The sequence below is a fragment of the Acinonyx jubatus genome, chromosome A1 (genome assembly GCF_027475565.1).
Source record: "Acinonyx jubatus isolate Ajub_Pintada_27869175 chromosome A1, VMU_Ajub_asm_v1.0, whole genome shotgun sequence".
NCBI classification, from domain to species: Eukaryota; Metazoa; Chordata; class Mammalia; order Carnivora; family Felidae; genus Acinonyx; species Acinonyx jubatus.
Window position 1 is genome coordinate 187,329,678 of NC_069380.1, and position 6,151 is coordinate 187,335,828.

The 6,151-nt window shown below is 40.2% G+C and overlaps 1 pseudogene; it reads left to right on the top strand.

Moving 5' to 3' along the window:
- Positions 1 to 1,181: 1,181 nt before the first annotated feature.
- On the top strand, positions 1,182 to 1,912 carry LOC128311047 (peptidyl-prolyl cis-trans isomerase A-like; annotated as a pseudogene).
- The last annotated feature ends 4,239 nt before the right edge of the window (positions 1,913 to 6,151 follow it).

Consider the following 6,151-nt stretch of genomic DNA (forward strand, 5'->3'; position numbering starts at 1 on the left):
AATTTATTTTGAATATTTTAGGTTAATTTTCCACTACTATAAATAACACTTTCATGAACATAGACAAGTAAATATGCATTTTGCCTAGGGCCTTACAGCCACCCCACGCTATTACCAAAAGGAAATACTTTTCAAAACAATATAGCATTGTTGTTTAACAGGTGGAAATATGTCTACCTCCACTGCCTACTAAACGGAAATGTGCTAAGTCTCCCTAGGTCTATTTCTTCTTCTGGGTTCCAAGGTAGTTATTACTGGAAGTGCCTAGCACTGTGCCTGGCACATAACTAACTCCCAATAAATGGCAGCTATTATATTTCACCCAGTCATGTTACTTGTGCACTGTGACAGCTAGTTGAGAATATTTCTGACAAAGGAAATATTTGGGGAAACACTGCAAGAACCATAGACATAACAAAAGCCCGTCTGATTTGACTTAGTATCACCACATCTTGCACAGTTTCAATCCTATAAGAGGTACTCAATAAATATAAGCTAAATAAATTAGTAATGAATGAATGCATAAATAAAGGGCAGCTACCTGACTTTAATTCACCTAGGTGTGATGGCAGCCTCAACTTCCCCTGTAAGTTTTTTTCTGCCTCTGTCCCTCTGGAAGCAGCTGAACACATCTATCCTTTGTTAGCTGAAACTGTATGACATGCCTCAACCGGGAGACCAGAGTTCAAAGTCTGGTTCTATCTCAAACTAGCCATGTGTCTTTGGACTGCTAAAAACATACCCATTTTTCTATTTGACTATTACAATAGTCTGTAATGAGGGAGGGGTAGAGAGCATGTCATTATTCCCCTTGTTCAGATGTGGAAACTGAGGCCCAGAGAAGTAAAATGATTTGTCCAAATTCCCTCCTCTCCTCCAGACCAGGAGGCAGTCAGGTAAACAATTTCCACAGGCCTTTCTGGCTGTAAGGGGCTTAGGCTGCATTGTTTCCTTTTGACCGCTGCCTGGTTGCAAATAGATCCCCCATCTACTGTTCTTCATGCTACATCCTCTTGTGTTCCCTCTCCCTGCTCCCTTTCCCACAGCCAGCTGTGTCAGGTTGCGCTAGGGATTTTTGACAACAGAGGGGGCTGCTGAGCCAAACTGGGCTTTCTCCAAATAAGGAAGAAGAGCTTGCCTGCCTGCTTAGATGTAGCCTGAGTTCCTCATTCCATCCTGAGTTCTGTGAAGCCTCTTAGGTCACAGTAGCACAAAATATTCTAGGGATTTGTGGTACAAAATATAATCCATGAAGAACATGTGCTCTGGTCCTAGCTCTGCTAGTAACAACTTGTCACCGCAGGAAAGTCCCTTCATAGAAATGTAAAAAAAGTCCTAGCGCAGGGGCTCTTAAACCTGGCTGCACATCAGAATCTCGCAGGCTGCTTACTGAAACACACAACCCTGGCAGATGCCCGCACTACCCAGCTATGGTCATCCCCTCTGTGTTCTTAGACATTGTCAGGCATGGTGAACCCTTGGGCCATTACTCCTTCGAGCTGTTTGCAAACAAAGCTCTAAAGACAGCAGAAACCATTTATGCTCTGAGCACCTGGAAGAAAGAATTTGGAGAAGGAATTACAGAGTTATTCTGGGATTTCTGTGCCAGGATGGTGATTTCACATGCCTTATTGGCACTGGTGGCACGTCCTTCTATGGGGAAAAATCTAATGGTGAGAATTTCATCCTGAAGCATATGGTCCTCAAATCTTGTCCATGGCAAATGCTGGATCCCATACAGAGTTCCCAGGTTTCATCTGCACTGTGAAGATTTAATGGATGAATGGCAAGCATGTGGTCTTTGGCAAGGTAAAAGAGGGCATGACTTTTGTGAAAGCTAATGGAGCACTTTGGGTCCAGGAATGGCAAGACCAGCAAGACGATTACCATTGCTGACCATGAACAAATCTAATAAATTTGACTTGTGTTTTATCTTAACCATTAGACCATTCCTTCTGTAGTTCACAAAAGTACCCCTTCACCCTCATCTGCTCAAAATAACCTATAATCTTTGTGATCTCACTGCAAAGAATATGGGTTCCATATTTTTCTTATCCCCCTCCAAGTCTAGCTGGATTGCAGTGTTAAGTTTATTATTATGAAATAAAAACTAAACAAAAGAAAAGGAAGAAAATACACAATCCAGGGCCCCATCTCAGACCTATTAACCAGAATCGCCAAGAGTGGAACCTGGAAATCTCTAGTTTTATAATTTCAGATCCCAGGACTTTCTGATACAGAGACATGTTTGGGAACCACTAAATTACATAAACTCAAGCTCTTTTTTTTCATTCTAGATGTAAACTCGAAATGTCAACCTCTCTTCTGCTCCCCAAAAAATACAACTCCTTTAATTTCTGGTTTATTGGTCATTGAATGCGTAAAGAACTGTCTTAATAATGATTTGAAGGCAGCATTATACAGTGGAAACAGAACATGAGCCACAAATGTGAGCCACATTTATAATTTTACATTTTCTAGCAGCCATCAAAAAACAATGTTAAAAGAAATAGGTAAAAGTAAGTTTAATAGCATATTTTAATTATTATATGCAAAATATTATTTCAACTTGCAACAGATATAAAATTATTGAGATATTTTACATTTTTTTCTTTTGTGGTGTCTCCATGATCATTATGTATTTTACTTGTACAACATTCATCCATTTGGACTAGGCACATTTCAAATGCTCTGTAGCCACATGTACCCAGTGGTTCCCCATTGTAGGGCTGGTAAGCCACATCAATAGCGGATAGGGCAATAATCAATTAGCAGTATCCATGATGAGCAGGATATTGGGGGCGAAACACATGTGCCCTATAGTTGTCATCACTGGGTAGTAAACACCAAATGACCTAATTTCCAGTTCTCTAGAGATCAGGCAAAAGGACAAAGGTCAAAGAAGACTCCGCCTACGACTCATTCATGATGAGGAGAGAGGAAATCCACACTAGCGGTTAGTGGTTAGAAGCACTGCAATAGAGTGTAACAAATATTAAAATAAGTAAGACAAAGACTTAGCCAGGAGTGGGTAGAATAGCCCAAGCACTAGCACTTGAGAATATATGATCTTCCTAACTCAGGGTCAGTATGATGGGCCTATTGAAGGGCTATTGATTGATTTATACGGAACATTCACAGTGTGGTTGAATATCCACTATGAGAGATAGCCAGCTGATACATTGCAGAAAAAGGAGGGGAGGAAGGTACCTAGGCCACGAAAATAATAACATAATCAGTAATAACAATAGATCACATTGAAAAATTATAATTTTAAAAAGCACTTTATTATCCATTTTCATTTGTTCTTTATGACATGGGCAGGCAGATGAGATATGTGTGCCCATTTTAGACTGGGGAACTGAGGTTCAGAGAGGTATGTGTTTGCCTAAGTCTCAATAGCCAGGGAGTAAATAGCATAGTTTCTCCACATGAAGCTCTCTGGTCCATATAGGAATTCAATCCTGGTCTCATTATCAGTGAACTCTGGCCAACTACTTACCTGATGCAGCTATAAATATCATTAATTCACTTTTCAAAGGCCTTTCCTCTTCTAATAGATTAAGTCCTGTTAGCTTCCTATCCACTCCCTCCTCTGTGTCTGCGTCTGCCACCTCCTCTGCCCCTCTGCTGTCTCTAATCATTCATCTCCCTGGAAGGTGTAAATGCCTTTGCCTGGGGCAAGGATGCCTTTTCTACAGCACCACGTGGAGCTGACAGCCCACTGGTAATACAGAAAGCAGCACTTTCCTCTGCTGGCTGAGCCCAGATAACAACTTGCAAAGTCACTCGTGGAGGCATGGAAAGGTTTTGAGCATGTGATGAAATGAGCCGATGTGCAAGGCAGACGAACAGTTGAAGTGGAAAGAGGAAGAACCAGAAATAAAAAGAGGAAGAAGGGAGGAATAGTAATAGTCAATATTGGCTCTTTTTCCCATTCAGCTCCTAGCTTCTATTAGTTCCTCAGAGAGGCCTTACCTGTATAGGCTACCCATCATGTCACTCTCTATCAGATGATCATCCTTTGGTTCTGCACAGCATCTGACACTCTCAGATGTCTTTGTTATTACCTGCCCCCACCCCAGATTGACTATAAAGTCCATGAATACACCAATCTTATCTGTTTTATTCACTGGTCTATCTGCAGCTATTAAAACCACACCTAGACCATAGTAAACGCTCATTAAATATTATTTTAATGAGTGAATGAGAGGTTGGGCTAAGTACTTAACACCATTTACAAGTCATATCATTGAGCCCTCACCTTAATCCAAGGAATCAAGTATTAACCATCTGCATTTTACATGTTCCAATAATCTAAGCATGAGGTGATAAGAGTTTATAACCTACATACTGTAAAGTCACTAGTAATTTCCTAATCCCCCAAATCCAAACCCTTTTCTCAAAGAAACCTTTTCTCATTCACCCCAGCCTTGTTTTAACATTGGGAGACTGCTGACCTTGGGTTCCTCCTAGAAAATCTCTTCTGGATTCCACACATTCGGTCATTTAACAAAAGTTTATTAAGCACTGACTATGTGCCAATCGCTATTACAGGGGTTGAGGGTGCAAAGTTTTGGCCAAGTAGAAATTAAGAAGGGACCTAATACAATAATGCTAGTTTTCTCTCCATCATTTCTTCTCAACTTCCTCCACTTTCAGGTCCCCATTTTTCCTCAATCTCTCACATGTGAGTATCCCCAAGGTCCAGCTGTAGGCCTCTTTTTATGCACATTCCCACCTGAAAGAAAATGGTGATTTCAATCTACCATTGCCTCTTAAGCAGTCACCTATATGCAAATGCCTTCGAAATCAATAATCTCCAATGCAAACCTTTCTCCTAAACTCCAAATCTACATCTCTTTTCTACCAGGACATCCCATAATCACCTCTTCTCAACTCTACAACCTGCAAATGGAATCCATCAGGTACCCTGCCCTCCCAAACTGGCCTGAATTCCTGGCATCTATTACTACAGAGAGGTCACAAGGACGAAACCAAAGAGACCCAACGATTTTTAGCTTCAATTAAGTTTATTATCAGCAATAGAAGCATCTGCTCCCTACCAGGTCTCTAACCCTGCCCTCCACCTCTCCAAATGTCATGGCAACCAAAAAAAAAAGGTAAGTTTTCCATGGCTCAGCATGAGGAAGAGTATCCATAATGCACTGAGTCAGTCCAGTGGTCTGCAATAACTTAAATAGCAAACTAGTAGTATGAGAACTGACCTCATAAGGTGACATACAGATTGGGAGAGTGGTCAAGTGCACTAGAAGTCAGGGCTGTAAGTACAATGGACGCATTTTCAGCTCCACTGTAGAGTCAGCAGAGGGCCCAAGGCCTTAGGCTTCAAAGTAGGAGGTGGGAACAGGGGCTCCTACAAGAATGTTAAAATCCTTGAAATTAAGTCATTATGTACTATTTAAAGGCTCTATTACACTGAGTCCACTTTGACCCCCATGCAGGGATGTGTTAGAAATGCACATAGAATTTGAGTTGCAAAACAAGTGGAAAATCCTTGGCTTAGCAGATTCTGGTGTAAGGAATGAAAAGTTGACAGACTTTATCATTAGAAAAACTTTTGCAAGTTAACTCAACCCCTTGGAGGAATTCCCTCTACTGCAGAAAAGGTAAACTGAGTTTGAGGACCACCAGTAATAAGTAGTATTAAATAAACAGGACCACTGCTAATAAATAAATAAATTATAAATAAATAAATAAATAAATAGTATCTATGTATACATTCTTTGAGAAAGAATGGCACGATTGATGATTTCTGCCATAACAAGGAATGAGAGGCAAGGTAATAACAGGATTATCCCACCTATTTCCCATCCCAAATGGTCAGGCATTTTTAGATGTATTCTGCTAATCATAGTCAATAAACAACAACATTTTATTTTTTTTTACTACACAAAAATGTGGATTTAACTTAACCAAATACATTTTATTTGAATCGAGTTAAGGAACAGTTGCTAACATTCCATATTGCTCAGGACAAAGCCATGGGTTCAGTCTCTGAGGGCTAGTTAACTTTGCTCTATCAAGCAATACCTGATTTCATCCCTTGAAAAGTCATAGATTTACTTATAAATATGTACTATTCCATATGTGAAAAACAGATCAAAATGAAATGCACTGTCAATATTAA